Raw genomic sequence first — 16,641 nt, 5'->3', positions numbered from 1 at the left:
GAAACTTTGCGACCCAAAGTCCCCGAAAACATCTGGCAATAGATAGTCCGAAACATCGATCATTATCAATGAACCGACGAGACTCGACCACACAGCTATGTACGTAAATATCAAGTAAATCCACCTTTCGAATTTGAAACCCACCTTTCGAATTTGAAACCCACCTTTCGATATTTTATTTTTATCGAAGGAATAAATAAAAAGAGAGAGAGAGAGAGAGAGAGAGAGATATCTCGTTTCGCAAAATGACATACCTAACTACAGCTATAACTATTTATATCTCGAGCTCGCGAATATGTTACAAAGTATGCCGAAAAAGATTGGAATACTAATGGGACGGTCGATTAATTTTCTGATGCTCTTGCGCTTCAGGTGGGTCCGGATTCGCGCGAGATTTTCACTTGGGCTCTTTGACGCGCCTTATCCTGTTTCTCTCTCTTTCTCTCTTTCACTTGGCCGTAGCCGTTAATGAAACGTCCAATTGTCACGACGCTGATTAATTGTAGGTCTATCGCCGGGGCGAGATCTCGCTTTAATTTAATTGCTATCATCGGGGTCCGTAGGAGGCCCGCTTTCAGACTTTTCTCTTTCTCATCTTCGATCCTCTCAGTTACCAATGTACATATATATTTGTATGGATGTGTATGTTAGTATGTCTGTACTCAACTCTTCGTGACGCGTTAGTTAATTAACTGAGGAAGTAACGAACTTTACTGCTTCTTACTTGTACATCGTCGTAAAGGAATTTGGATTCAAAAGTTTGCGACGGCCATAGGTCAACAAACGGAATTTTGTTCTCTTCCTTCTTGCAAAAAGGTTCCCCTCAAAGTCTAATTATTAGTCATTCTGTGGTCAGAGAATATATAGGTACCTGGACTTATATCTCAAGCCAACCGAGACCAAGAAAGATTCTATGTTATTTCTGTTGATTACATTCATTATCGAATTTAAAGTTGGTAGACCCCCTTATTTAAAAGAAACTTCGAACGTTTGCTTGCTTTATTACGGTAGGAATGAAAAACGATATTCTAAAAATTAATCGTATAATATTTCAATAATTTTCTTGACAAATAAACTTACAAAAATATCTAAATTTCTTAATTAAATAAATTAAAATATCAATGAGTGTCGAGAATAATTACTTTTGGCATACCACTTTCCACTTACTGATATCGCAATCCTATTGCTCTGTGTTAGTGTGAACGCAGCTCTAAATATACTATCTCTTATCTTTCATTAGCGTTACGCCCACGCACGATACGCTCAATCGTGTGTGAATGTAATCACAGAACGTAGTATGAAAAATATTCCAGTCGCCGAAAATCTCGTAAGCTTATTTATCGGTGTAAGCTGTAAAAAAGATGCCTTGAAAAGAGATACGAACGTGAGAATCGTCTAGAAAAAAAAAAAAGAAAAATAATAATAATAATAATAATAATAATAATAATAATAATAATAATAAAGAAAAGAAAAAGATCCGAAAAGAAAGAAACTCGAGATACTTATTCGTATTTATATGATCAAATACGATCAGCTTAGATAGAGATCATCGAAATAAATACAAAATATTAATTAAAAACTACTACCTACGTATTATTATATATCTGGAAATTTTCTCCAAAGTCTTTTCTCCAAAGTATCTTACTTATAGATTAAATCAATTCGTCGATTGGAAATACTCGGATAAATTTTCAAGGCGAGACGATACTACGCGTTGAAACGTTTCGCGTGGCAAACGGATTGCCGCTCGGAGATTGTCGCATTGGCCATGGCGATGGGATCAATTGCGATCAATTGTCGATGTTCCCGTTCCCTCCGCCAAAGTGGGTGGCTCACTTGGAAAAGAAAACGTGACGAAAGCACTGCGTGCTTTGACAAGGTCCAATAAATTATCTGAAAGAACGTACGACGATTAACAAAGGCAAATCTTTATGATCGAACTGAACGATTACATTTTCTTCGTGGCATCGAAGAGAACGTTTATCATTACGTAAATGTTATCGAGGGGAGAAAAAAATAACAAGTTCGAAGATAGACATACACACATATACGTATAACGTGTTATAACTACGTATGTATATGTATGTTGTTAAAAGAAAATATGGTTTTTATACGACGATATCGAGACGAAGACGATTTCAAAAAGTCCGCGGTCAATGAATGAACGAGCCAGACGCCCACACGAATATCCAAAGCAAATAACGATAATACAACGTTATCGTGGCTTATTTATAAATCGTTCGAGAAATATTCGCTTCGATGCCACCACGACTTTTTTCCTTTTCATGCGAGTGTCTTTCTCGAGGACGTTTCAAGTCACCCGATCGAATCTTTCGATATAAACATAAACACGTATACCAACGTACACATATATCTACATATATGTATATGTACATTATTTCACCGATCTCGAAACTATCATCGGAAGAGAGACTTACGTAAGAGAGACGTTCGCGGACCGCGATCATCCGTCATTTAACGCAAGAATTGTGCCGGAGTAACCGTGACACAAAGAAAAAGAGAAAAAAGAGGAAACATTCGAACCAATATCAAACCGGTTCGCACCTCTCGCCGATTATACGTACGTCGTGACGTATAATCACGGAATGGCGATCTGCGAAAGTAGTCTCGCGCACCACGCCATTGTCGCCTTTCCTTCCAAGATATATGGTAATCGAACAGGTTGCTCGACGAGCACGACCACGACAACGACAACGACGACAACGACGACAACGACGACTTCGACGACGACGGCGACGGCGACGTGGTGCCGAGAACGACGTGGATCCTCCAAAATAAAAGTCCTACCTGTATGCCAAGAAATCGAATCCCTCGTTTTTCTAAAAGAAAAAAAAAAACAAACAAACAAACAAACAAACAAACAAAAAAAGAAAAGAAAGAACAAATAAAAAAGAAATATCATCGGCGTACACGACAAGATGAAAAAGAGGAAAGAAGGAAGGAATGAATGAATGAATGAATGAAGAAAGGAAAGAAGGAAAGAAATCGCTAAGATGGAGCCTGGTGGTATCCTCCGAATCAATTACCACCCGTAATATACCAGTGATTAACATATTATATTTACGTAGGTATAATTAATCGAGATCTGAGTAAGGATTTAAATAAAGAGAAGAAAGAGAGAGAGAGAGAGAGAGAGAGAGAGAGAGAGAAAAGGCAAATGAAAGGGAGGAGAATGTTGTTCATCTCGTCTCTTCGTTTTTCGTTTCGAAGGAAATCTTCCCGTCGTCTTCTCTCTCTCTCTCTCTCTCTCTCTCTCTCTCTCTCTCTCTCTCTCTTTCTCTCTTTTTATCCTTTAAGAGACAGTCTCCTTTATACGATCCTCCTAATTATTATCGAAGGACTTGTGCGTGGGCTCTGCGAACGGCTCTCGATATATCGACAGGGACGAAGCTCGATATACTGCTGCCCTGGCCACTATCGATACATTAATTAAAACATCGCTGCTCGGTCGAGTCTGACAGCGCGCTCACGCCCAGCTTCGATCAACTCAATATAATGTATAATATTTTTTTTCTTTCTCTTTCTTTTCCTCTCTCTCTCTCTTTCTCTCCCCCTTTCTCTCTCTCTCTCTCTCTCTCTCTCTCTCTCTCTTTCTCTCTTATCTATCTATCTTCTGTCTCGCACTTTAAACCTTCCTCCTACCAATTTTTCTCAAGCTCGTATTTTGGATTCTACAACTCGTGTTCGATGATCATACCTATCGGTCATGCAAATTAATCCTCCTAGCGTTACACCGATAACTTGTTATCCGTGAACATTCGAAAAACGTCCGTTTAATATTACAAAACGTGATCCGGATAGTGGAAGAGGTAAGGATAGAGAAAAAGAAGGATTATTTGAAGGATCGAAAGTAAACATGCTTCCTTTCGTGTTATTTGCGGTTTGTCGCGCGTACCAATATATACGAATGGATTAAATTACAAATGAAAAGGTATATTAAATTACGAGTGTTCTTCATGAAAGGTTAAAAAGTTACGATGTATAAAAATGTTATAATCAAAAATAAAATAACGTGCTAGGGGTACGACAATTGGAACGTCCTTTCATATACCTGTATAACTATACGTAAAATAACACATAGAAACCATTCTTCCTTTATCGTTCTCGAAAAGAAACACACGGTAGGGAATAAATTCTAACTTCCCTTTCGTATTTCTACTACCACCGGGGGTTTACGTACGTGACGAGTCAGAACGTAGAAAGAGCGATAGAAAGAGTATGAAAGAGAGAAAGAGAAAGGGAAGAGGGATGTTACCGTTTCTCTCTCATCGAAAGGGGGGTTGCTTTCGAATGGGAGGAGTCCATTGGGGAGAGCAGTGAGTTGTTCAGGAGGAGGAGGAGGTGATGGAATCACGGCGTGGGAACCAGGAGGGAGGAGAGAACTCTCACTCTCACATTCTCTCTCTCTCTCTCTCTCTCTCTCTCTCTTTCTCTCTCTCCTTCTCTCTTTCTTTTTTTCTTTTTAGTTCTCCCTTCGCTCAGGGGGTTGAATTTTGCGACGTAGTTCAGCTTAAATCACGCGTAGTCCTCAACCGCGTACAGAACCAGTGACAAGCATGAACGAACGAGCACGTACGACTTACGTATTCTTTCTTTACTCTCTTTCTCTTTCTCTCTCTCTCTTTCTCTCGTTCTTTTTCACTTTTTTTTTTGTCAACGATCGCACGATCGATCATGCGGGCACAAACCGAACCGATGAGCTTAGATCTTGTCATCTTCACATGAATTATCGACTCGATCTGAGAATTCATAATGTTCGTCAAGTCGCAGCTTTTGAACTGATAAGTTCACGATGGCACCACACATATTAGAACCCTGTCATTTTTTCTCTCTTTAAAACAAAACAAAAAAAAAACAAAAAAAAACAAAAACGAAAAGAAATATCTATTTAAAAGGAGAAACAACATTAATAATAATCGTTAATAATAATGAAACATATGCAATCCAGAAGTTTCTTATTTTCTACACGTATGAAATATTACTTATAGAGATTTATAATTAAAATCTACCACGCTAGAGCTTACCCGAGTTCTCTCTTTTTCTCTCTGACAGTGAATTTCCCGCGTAACTACTTTCGGAACAAGGTGGATTAATCGGGAAGCAGGATTCTGAAATAACGACGGAACGAACGAGAGTGAGTGAGAGAGAAAAATTAAGAGAGAAAGAGAAAAAAAGGAAAGAGATAGATAGACAGAGAGAGAGAGAGAGAGAGAGAGAGAGAGAGAGAGAGAGAAAGAAAAAGAGAGAGGGAGACAGAAAATGAGAGAAAGGGAGAGAGAAAATGAAAGAGAGAAAAAGAGAGAGAAAGAGAGAGAGAAAATGAGAGAAAGAGAGAGAGGGATAGAGAAACGAGGGGAGGTCATCCCCTCTCCGTCCAACGCGTTCTCCCCCCTCCCATGGGGCCTCGTGTCGCGTGTCCCACCTCCCACTCCTCCTACCGCGCTAAGCCACGGGTCGAGTGCGCGCGCGCTCGCTCGCTCTCTTGCTCCCTCTCGTACTAATACTATCCTCAAAGGGAAAAAGACGTACCGACCAATATCCACGCTCCCTCGTCCAATAGTAACTGTGTATGCGCGTATTTATATATGTATGTATATATATACACACACATATATATATATATGTAACTGTGTACGTGAGTGTCGAGTGCGGTGGCGGCCGGTTGCAGCAGCAACGATGGTACGAGAGAGAAAGAAGAGAAACTTCGTTGAATGAAGAAGAGAAAGAGGGAGCTACCAACGCGTCGAGGGTGGATGGAGGGGGTAGAAGAGGGAGAGGGAGCACGAGGTGTACGTGCAGGAGGTGCACTCACGCACGCATTCACGCACGCACGCGTGTGCTTCGCACGACCAGAAACAGAGAGAGAGAAAGAAAGAAAGAAAGAGAGAGAGAGAGACAGAGAGAGAGAGAGAGAGAGGGACGAAGAGAAGCTTCGGAAGAGAGGACACGAGAGAAGAGACGAAGGAGAGAGAGGTGACTCTCCTCGGGGCCTTAGTCGCCGACTGTCCGCTACTACGCGCGGTGTTACACCATCATCGACCAAGTATCCTTTTCTCCTTTTTTTTTCTCTCTTTTCCTTCTTATTACTCTTTTTTTCCTACTCTTCTTCGTCTCTTCCTCCTTTGGACAAGCTTCCTCCTACGAACGTTTTCGCGTCTTTCTCTCTCTCTCTCTCTCTCTCTCTCTCTCTACCTATCTATCTCCCTCTTTCTCTCTCTCTCTCTCTCTCTCTCTCTCTCTCTCTCACTCTTTCACTCACTCCTTCTTCTTCTTTTTCTTCCCTTGGAAGAACGTCTCGCATTGATACAACACACAACCAATACATATATCTTTCCCTCTCTCTCTCTCTCTCTCTCTCTCTCTCTCTCTCTCTCTCTCTCTCTCTGAACGTACTCACACCTGTTGCTGCTGTGCTTGCTTCCGTTTTCTGCTCACCGTCGAAGGAGTCACTCGTTTTCGCCGAAGGAGTTTCGGCGCGAAAGTCGACGATCCGCTCGATGATATCATCCACCACGTGCTCGCGACACGCTACGAGTTACTACTACTAATCGGAAATATGTATTTCCGACGTTTATAACGAAGTTACTTTTGGATTTTTTCAATCTAGATCCAGTCTCGATATCGATCCAGTGACAATTTTTTGGAAGTATAAACTCTGACCTTGTGAACTGTTTATATTAAACTTATTTACCTTGAGTGTTTTATTCGTTCTTTATTATGTCGACGAACGTGAAAACACAGTGGATTAAACTTTGTGACAGATATATTATCTTAAATCTCGACAATGAAAATCCGATTATATGAAGGAATCCTGTGAAAAAGATTACGGAAATCAATAACTTGGCGTTATTTATGATACTTCGTTCGTCGCCACGATTGAACGACCGTCGACTAGTAAGATCACGCTGCCGTCTGCGCAGAAGGTGAGTATCTTTCCAAGTTTTTTTTTTTAATAAACTTCTTCGAATCAATTAATAATACGTAACGATCATCGTTCGTTCTATAACGTCAATCTAAATAATAGAAATCTTTTATAAAGTTCTCGGCTAACGAGAGATATTAAATGCGAATTTATTAACACTCAATTTACCGTTGACACACGTAACGAAGAGAAATTTCGTAGGAAAAATTTCAAATGCATGAAAAGCTCATTTGTAGAAGAACAAGATTAAAAAAAAAAAAAAAAAAAAAAAAAGAAGAAGAAGAAAAAAGGAAAAAAAAAAAAGGAAAAAAGGATAAAAACGTTTAAACGAACGTCGTTCATCGCGCATAACTCGACGCATAAATGACGTTAAGTATGTACGCTTATGTATTCGAGATATCCGTGAAAGTTAGAGCGCTAATTGCTTTAAGTAAGGGGGCGCAATGTCGATTTAACGAGTGAAGACATCATTAAGAGAAACGGTTGTCCTCGCTTATCGAGAATCGTTTACCACGGGCATTGGAGTCTCGTCGGAACGATCTATCTCGCTCTCCATCGCTGTATTTATTAACCTTTCCACCGTTGACAATTAAATCACGCTTTGTTCTATTCCATTTCTCAACGACATGGCTCGTGCGCGTACACTTCGGCGAACAACGAATCGGCGTAAAGCTGTCGAGCATAGATAAGACCGTTAACTTTACGATATATCCACTCTCTCTCGAAATACATTCACTCGGGGTATAACTTTCGAATGTTCTTTCTGTGCATCATGGTTCATCGAAATACATACATACATACATACATACATACATACATATATACATATATACATATACATATATACATACATACATACATACATACATACATATATACATACATTTATATATATATATATATATATATATATATATATATATATATATATATGTATATATGTATATTTATTTATAGTGCGTAGCGAGAAAATTACTTATACATAGATAAGAACATATAAGTATACGTTGAAAGGAAAGTTTGCTCCCTTAACGAATAACGATAAAGTAAAACGATAGGATCGCCAAACGATAATTGATATCGTCTAGCGTAATCGATGATAAAAGCCAGAACTTGGGGGGTACGAATCGATGATCATACGAAGTTTCGAACGGCATTGAACTACCGTTTAAGCTCCTCGTAAAGTCGTATTAACGTGGCGTTAGAAGAGCGCGTGTATCACAGTGGGGATAAAATACGAGCGATTTCGCGAGGAAGGAAAGCATCTCCGTAGGAGAAGGGTATAGTGGACTGATCGGGAACGATCGAGTTTCCTAGCTCTCTCTCTCTCTCTCTCTCTCTCTCTCTCTCTCTCTCTCTCTCTCTCTTTCTCTCCTTCTCTCGCCCGTTCTCCGTTGGTACGTCGAGAAAGAGCAACTGTGTAAATCACGGGCGAGTATGCGGAATAGAAAAAACCGAGAGGTGAGATAATGGCAGCACAAAGGAGATAGGAGTGATACGAGAAACGCATAATAATAGTACTTTCATAATTCACACGCAAGTGATTCAGTCACCTTCTTACGTAACACATTGCGTGCGCGCAAACGTCCTAAGAAACGAACTCGAGCGAGCTGTCTGCTTTCTTGATATACCTTCATACATACGTTTACTTTTACGATTATACGTATAGTCGAACGTCTAAGAGGAGATGATATAAATTTTCATATTTTATTATCAGGATCGAGCTTGAAATCGGTGAAAATTCTTCTCCGTAATGGGATAAAATAAGGTAAACGCTTTCTCCCGAAACTTTTCAACTCTGACATTATTATCCTTCCCGACTTTTTTCCATAATTATATTCGATGATCCATCGATTCGATAAAACGGTCGGACAATACAGGAATATTTGATCTGCGCGAGTACGGTTAGAATATAACAAGTAGAAAAACGTTTTCACAAGTCGGTTACTCACTCTCCCGTAGCTGGCCCAAAGAAATTCTTGACCTCGCTTCGCTCGGTAACACTCTAACCCCAGTTGGATATTCCGATTGCATAGCAAATAGTAGCCAATGTACCGGTCCCTTGCATTCGTTATATCGTTTTATGCACAACCTCTATAATCGTCTGTTCCGAGCCGTTCATTGAAACGCTACTGCACGAGCACAAAGCATACGGTTTTCAGTTTTAACATGTGCAGATACCAACTCAGTGATACTGGTTCCTGGATATTCGTCGTCCGATCACGTAGAGTAAAAAAAGATACGTCGTACGATTAGATAAATTTTCTTGGCCCAGTTAGAGAAAGATTAGATGAACTATGGTATCCATTTTATTTCGATTACTTTTTTTTCTATTCGTTCGTTATTGACAATGCGGATATAGATAAGACGATTGAAATTTGCCCGATGGAAGGCAATGAATTCTTCCAAAGACTCGGGCACTTGTCTCGCGAAGAAGAAGAAGAAGAAGAAGAAGAAGAAGAAGAAGAAGAAGAAGAAGAAGAAGAAGAAGTAGAAGAAGTAGTAGAAGAAGAAGTAGAAGTAGAAGTAGAAGAAAAAAAAGAAGAAAATAGAAAGTGATCCATCGACGGGGAGGTTCACTTCAAAGAATCCGCGTTTGCAGTACGTCGTCGCTTGTATAAAAGGAAGAGAAAGAGTTGCGATAGCGTCTAGTAACAGACTCACCGCCGCATAGAAATTCACCATAGACGACGATATCGGCGGAACCACGAGCTTGGTATACCGGTAGCATAGCAACTAGTGGCTGGATGTTCCCGACCTTATGTACACGCCATATATCACCACACGTATACCTCTCGCGTGCCCGAACTCGTTCGTCGAAACACACCTATACACGTAGGTATTATTTCCTAGTAAGAACCTATATTCGTGACAGAAAAGAAGTTACGTGTAGGTGTATAAATATACGTAGGTACGTGGTGGCCCCTAGAACTGAGAGAGGAGACAGATGCGTAGTGCGCACGCATTTGCGTACTCGACACGCGAGCCAGCACCTCTTTTTTCTTTTCTCTCTCCTTTGCACGATCCTTACAAGAGAGAGAGAGAGAGAGAGAGAGAGAGAGAGAGAGAGAGAGAGAGAGAGAGAGAGAAAGAAAGAAAAAGAAAAAGCCTAGGGCGACGTCGAGACAATCGTAGGGTTGGCACGCTTAACAACCGTTTCTTTACCATGTACTAACGCATTACTTTCGAGCAACTCGTTCGAACGACTTCAAATAAAAAGAAAAAAAAAAAAGAAGAGAATAAAAAAAAAAAAAACAAGAAAGTTCACGTTTACTCCATCTATACTTTATGAAACAAGCGAAAAAAAGTTATATAATATTTGTAAATCTATTTAAGTCTATAAAATTTATTATTGTTTAAATGTAATAATCTTGTATAAAAGTTCGAACGTGTCTCATCAAAGATTTAGCGATCTTTCTGATAGATCGCAAAATAGATCATCACCGGAAAGGAAGTCATTCGAGCACGTGCGCTAAGAAGGGAGAGTCGCTGCTAATTCGATCTTCCAACGAGCAGCTGTTCTTCTCTCAAACTACCGTCGGTAAAAAGAAACGCGAGAAGTTAGAAGAAGCGATCCTAGTCGCGAGCCGTAAGTTAGCGAATACATATGAACAGACAGGCAGACAGACAAACGCAGGAGAATCTGAAGAAAAAGAAAGAAGGGTCTTTCTGGCTTTTGGTCGAAAGATTACGACGGTGGTAGCACGTGCCCCATTCAAGACTGGAAGGGGAGCCAGCACCACCCTCGTAACTTAAACTAAGCTAATCCTACCTCCTTACCAAAGCTATTCAAGGCATGACGAGGCAAGCTCCTTTGTAGTCCGCCTTGGATCAGAGTCCTCGTCGATTCAACAGCTTCTTTCCTTCTCTTTTTCATTACGACCACCCTCTGTTCTCTCTCTCTCTCTCTTTCTCTATCTCTCTTACTTTTTCTTTCTTTCTTCTTCTCTTCATTCGTTCTCACTTTTTTATCACTCCATCCATCAGGAAGCTGCAACGTTCGCCCTACCTTTTAATTCCCTTGCTTTTCGACTTGGAGACTACCGATTGGAACGGATTAAAGAGAGAAAAGGAGAAAGAGAGAGAAAGAGAGAGAGAGAAAGAGAGAGAGAAGATCGTAATAAACAGAAAGATTAGGAATACTCAAACGTTATTATCGTACTTACTTTAAACTCGTTTCTCGTCTATGAGCATGAGAAATGACTTTGAAATTGGATCGGAATGGAAAAATGTTGAGAGCAACGGATAGAATGTAACGTTGTAACACGCGTGAGCAAGGGCTACCGTGGAGAGATAGAAATCATAACCAGCTCGTATTCCTATCCATATCCTCTTTCCTCTATGAAAGCTGGTAGGAAAATGTGGAAAAAGAAAATGAAAAAAAAAAAAAAAAAGAAAAAAGAAAGAAAAGAAGTAAAAGAAAAAAAGAAACAAAATCAAGAAAAGATGTAAGAAGGGAGACACGAGTGGCTCGTGTAGGTAGGCATCGATTTGTTAGCGTGGCTGGACACGCCGAGCAAACGATCGTCGCGTGCGTGTAGCTACTCGCGTTTGGCTTGCCTACAATAAATCAGAAGAAGTTTAGGATAGTTAGAACGTTTACACGCCCTTCGGATCCCAACGGGATTCCATTTACGAACGTCGCAAAGGATCGATTTTTGCGGGCGTCTTCTTCTTTGACTCATCGTGCGCTACGACATTAAGGAGACCCTACCGAAGGAAAAGGTCTTGAGAAAAAAGGACCACCCGTCGATTCTGTTTGGTCCATTTAAGACAGGACACAATAGTAACACGCCTTGAAATCGCTATGGACACCACCGTCAGCGTGTTACTGACCATTGTCCTCCATTCTGAGATATAACCATAAAAACCGTTGGGTGTCCTTGATTCTGAAGGAAGTTAGCCAATATTTAACGAACGTGCGGATTCAGGATAAGTTCAGGCATGTGATGATCTTAATTTTCTTCGATAACATAATTAATTTAATTAATTGTTGCGACGGTAATTCGAAGAAATGAAATATTCTCGAAAATGGATATTCGAGATAATGATCGTTATTCAAATACCTTCACTAACAAATTACTTCCTTCTTCTTTTTCTTTTTTTTTTTTTTTCGTTTCTTTTTTTCTTTTTTTTTCTAAGGGCTAGAGAGATGCAAGACAAGCGAATGTTCCTGAAACATTTTGCGTCGGTGCCGTTGAATGGAAGGCACTCGCGGCGCAGAACTACCGAAGAGGTGCCGCAGGCAGTGTATAGTAACAAGGCTTTATTATGGGTAGCGAAATTAAAGTGTAACGTGCAATTACGCGTCAATTCTGTCAACATACTTCGTAACGCCGTAGGACGCCTTCCATTCGTTCGGCCTAAAAGCGTCATTTACGTGATACGCGTCACCGCGAATCACAATGAGCGTCACGTTGCAATTCTTTTCTATAGACTTACGTGCATATATATATATATATATATATATATATATATATATATATATATATATATATTCGTAGAACATATGTTTCTACATTCACATCGTGCAAGACGGCTAACTAAAGTAAGTGTAGGTACACTCGGTGCAATAATTTTCTCGTTCTTATAAATTTATATCAATCCTTAATATATTCGCGAAACTTATGAAATATCGATATAATCTTGATTATCGTAAGATTAAGGATATAATTTAAAAAGTCATAAACCATTGGACGACCCTTTAAAATACACCTCGACGTCTCTTGATACATGAACCAGATACAGTAGACGGACATCGATCGTCTTCACTGTGAAGGAAGACGACCTGCTTTCGGTCTGGTTATTGCGCCCTAATACGGAAAGAACAAATTGAGAGAGTAAAGACTACAACGCACCCCCTGCAGCTTTGCCTTGCTCCCGCGCCATTGTGTATCATGGGTAGAAGCGTATGACAAAGAATGTGAGAAAGAGAGAGAGAGAGAGAAAGAGAGAAAATGAGAGAAAGAGAAAGAATCTGAAAGGTACATACGGCAATGCACCCACGTATAAACACATACATACGTTCTCACACATTTCGTGTGGGGAAGCAAGCTGCAACAAGCAAACTTCGTCATAACGGTCGAGACGACGACGACGACGACGACGACGGAGACGACGGAGACGACGGAGACGACGAGGAATACGGGCGACAAGACGTCCAAGCAGCCCATTATTGCATACAGACGACGATCTTTATGTGAGATCTTACACGAAGTCCCATGGGTTCCCGTGGCGCACGCCCATGACGGGGGAGAGTAAAAGAGAGAGAGAGAAAGAGAAGGGATGCTTACCTTGTGGTTTCGACTATTTTTCTTTCTCCCTTCTCGTCCTTCTTCAGTCAGTAATACTACCTTCTTCGTCTTATTCCCTCTATCCTTCTCCCTTCTCTTTCCCTTTCGCCGCCTCGTAAATCTCTTCGGGTGTTGAAACTTTCGACCAAGACGGGACTTTATACGAACGAGGAAGAATTACGTTCCCCGTTACCGTTTTACACGTCAGTCTATTAACTAATATTAATCATGATTGTATATCGAAATTTTTTAATAGACGATCGATAGATCGTCTTTTGTCTATCGATCGATTATTTAACATAATCAAATATAATTGAAATATAGTGAAATTTCGAAATTTACGTGACTTTTCAAAATCATTCCGTTTGAATGAAAAAAAAAAAAAAAAAGAAAGAGTCAAGAAAAAAGACAAAAAAAAAAAAAGAAAAACAAAAAGAAGAGAAGAAAAGAAACTTCATATATCGTGGATCCATTGAAGATCAATGATATCATTTTAATTGGATAACTTATTTAAACCGATCGTATAAGCAAAACGTTTCGGCATTATCAGTCTCGCGTCATTAATTTACCAATACGCTGAGAGTCCCCTCTCGCTAGAGCTAGAATATCTATACGATTTAGATGTTAAAACATAAGGTTCGCGAACCCCACAGTGTTCATCAAATTCCGTGCTCCGCGATGCGTTCTCCTTGCTGGCTCGCGTCCTTCTTCGGCGATGCTGCTACCGCCGGCGTTCGTTACGGTTACGAGGAAATCTTTCTCTCTATAGGGGTCTCGTAAACGAGAGTAGCAACAGGTGGCAAAGAAAAGGTGCCATGTACGTGGGAAAAGCGTAACCAACGGATATTTCCTTTATAGGACTTTCAAGAATAATTCAACGGGTTCGTTCGATTAAAATTCTTTTTCTTTCTTTCCAATTTAAACTTTTAGAGAATTCTCGTGCGTCACGAATTCGTTAAAAGAGAGAAAGATAGAGAGAGAAAGATAGAGATAGAGAGAGAGAGAGAGAGAGAGAGAGAAGGAAGGGGAAAAAAAAGAGAGGATAAAAAAAAATATAGCGAACCAATCGCATAAGTAGAGCATCCAGAGAAGACGCGTTAAATCAGGTCGAATCTCGTACGGCCGTGAAACGAAGAATTAATGGCTGACACGTATCGTCTTTTCTCGCTTCGATTTAAATGGTAGAGTAGGTGGCGAGCAGAGCGGTATGAGAGAATACACTATACTCGCGGTTTCTCGCAAGAAGAAGTAGGCGGTATACTCGTTGATACGTGGAACCAATCGTTCGTCTCGTTTCCTTCTTCCGAGTGACTCGATCGAACGTTTCCTCTCTCGTTCAGCCTTCGCAGGTGAGAGGCAAGGTAGTCATCGGTCTTTTTAACGCTTCTCGTAGGTTGTAGGTTGCGAGCTAACTTATACATATATATATGCGTGTGTGTACGCGTGTGTGTGTGTGTGTGTGTGTGTGCGCGCGCACGCGCGCGCGCCTATATATATATATATATATATATATATCTTTCTTTTGCTCCCTTTATCTATTTGTCTTCGTCTCTACTACTTCTCGATGCTAACCGAGCCGGTCTGAAGCCTTAGTTTCTCCCACCGTTCGTTCGTTTCGAACGAGAATATCGTGAAAGAAGTTCATTAATTGGCCGACGTACGAAGTAGACGCGAAAGAAACGATATAGTCGAAGCTATGTATGCTTCTCTTTCTTTCTTTCTCTCTCTCTCTTCACCCCTCGAGCTGTCGAGATCCAACGAACGATGTTAGAATGGAATGGTAGGGGCAAATCCTAATGAGGAGCCCCCTACTACCATCGACTACCGACCGCCGGCGCAAAGTAAATGAGCAGGTGCCTCTGGTATGCGCCCCGCCTACGCTTTCCACTTGCTCTCTCGTCTTCTCTACGTTACTTCAACGACGTTGACTCTTCCCTCTTCTCCTCCATATCCAGATAGCATCGTGGAAAAACGGAACGTGATATATCGCCTTGCTACATCGTCTTGCATACATACTTATGTACATACATACATACATACATGCATACATAGTTTAGCTTACGAAGAAATCGGCTTTCCATTTTCAGATTAGGACGAGCGCATTAGAATGCATTAGGTATGCTAACGTCGTAATTCGGAGCGTACGAGAAAGTATCCTATGTATGTAGTATATCTATAAGTATTAGATCTACCAACGAGATATCAAATGGTTATCATAAAGAATGAATCACATTAAAATTTTATTAATTACCATTTATATATATATATATATATATATATATATATATATATGTATACATATGTACGTCGAACGTTCTCTTTGAACCTTCGACCTCGAAGCTGAGACCTTCTCAAGGCGAACGAGAAAGAAAGAGAGAGATAAAGAGAGAGAGAGAGAGAGAAGAGAGAGAAGAGAGAGAAGAGAGAGAGAGATAGCTCGCGACAGCGGTTATATCGAGAAGAGAATTCTCGGAGCTAGACTCCTCTAGTAGGGTGTATATACGTCCGCGAAGTGGTCTTCGAGACAGAACAAATGCGAGTATTTTTTAACTCGGTCTTGTACGGCCGTGCCATGACCGGCTTGTATGTACGTACTACGTACGTGCTCTCGCGCGAACCTCGTGTTTGCTTAAAATCTTGACGCATGACCGTGCGACTCGGACGAGTCTCTGTTTTCAGGACTGGGACGAAGTCGAAGAGAAAGCTGACTTCTCTCTCGACTCTTCGTTGTCTTTGATTTTTTTCTTTTCTTTTCTTTCCTTTTCTTTCCTTCCTTTTATCTTTCTTTTCTCTTTTTCTTCATCTTTTCTCCCTCCGCTCCCCCACCCCCACCTTACCACCGCCCCTCTCAATGAAACTTACCTATATAACTTTAACGCTCATTACTCGTTATAAACCAATAAGAAAATTTTCCTTGAAAAAAAAAAAAAGAAAAAGAAAAAAGAAAAAAGAAAAAAAAATTCATTCCTTCATTTTCGTCTAAATAAACGTTAGGTAATACGCGTAGGATTAAAACAGTCTCTCGTACCATTTCGAAAGGAAAGAAAAAAAAAAAAAAAAAAAAGAAAGGAACGAAGAGTAAAAAAAAAACCAAAAAAAAAAAAAAGAAAAAGAAAAAAAAAGATAGAAAGAAAGGAAAAGAAAAGAAAAGAGAGGAAAAAAAAAAGGAAGAATGAAAGATAAAGAAGCAAAACGTTAGAGAGGCATACGAAACGATTCTCAAGATAAAAAAGGAGAAGCAAAGTTTGAGTTTGTTTAATATACACCTCCGCGTTTATCCGAGCGCGGTGAGTCAACGTGGCGGCTTTAAAACGCAGCATCGAGGCTGTCGGTTCTCCATAAGAGAGAAGTCATCGGCCGTCCTTCGTTCGGCTCTCGCGGTATCGGCGACCTTAACTACGAGCG

General features: G+C 40.3%; 1 protein-coding gene and 1 long non-coding RNA gene across 4 annotated transcripts in view; one reads left to right on the top strand and one right to left on the bottom strand.

The window, feature by feature from the left end:
- Window positions 1–998: 998 nt before the first annotated feature.
- Window positions 999–6,954, bottom strand: LOC124947243. 2 transcript variants are annotated; one of them, XR_007100355.1, is made up of 3 exons: window positions 6,713–6,954; window positions 1,591–1,893; window positions 999–1,395 (listed from the first exon to the last, which is right to left on the bottom strand). It is a non-coding gene; the product is annotated as an uncharacterized LOC124947243 (long non-coding RNA). The 2 variants fall into 2 exon arrangements; XR_007100354.1 differs by lacking the exon at window positions 6,713–6,954 and adding an exon at window positions 2,586–2,835.
- LOC124947227 (protein glass) overlaps window positions 5,845–16,641 on the top strand; it is a 192,674-nt gene continuing 181,877 nt past the window's right edge. Inside the window, exon 1 of one of the 2 annotated variants that reach the window (XR_007100346.1) lies at window positions 5,845–6,944. The gene's annotated coding sequence lies outside the window, so the exon portion shown is untranslated. The remainder of the gene's footprint in view (window positions 6,945–16,641) is intronic. The other variant, XM_047489090.1, reaches the window with a different exon arrangement.

The sequence above is a fragment of the Vespa velutina genome, chromosome 2 (genome assembly GCF_912470025.1).
Source record: "Vespa velutina chromosome 2, iVesVel2.1, whole genome shotgun sequence".
NCBI lineage: Eukaryota > Metazoa > Arthropoda > Insecta > Hymenoptera > Vespidae > Vespa > Vespa velutina.
This window is presented reverse-complemented; position numbering and strand designations above follow the sequence as displayed.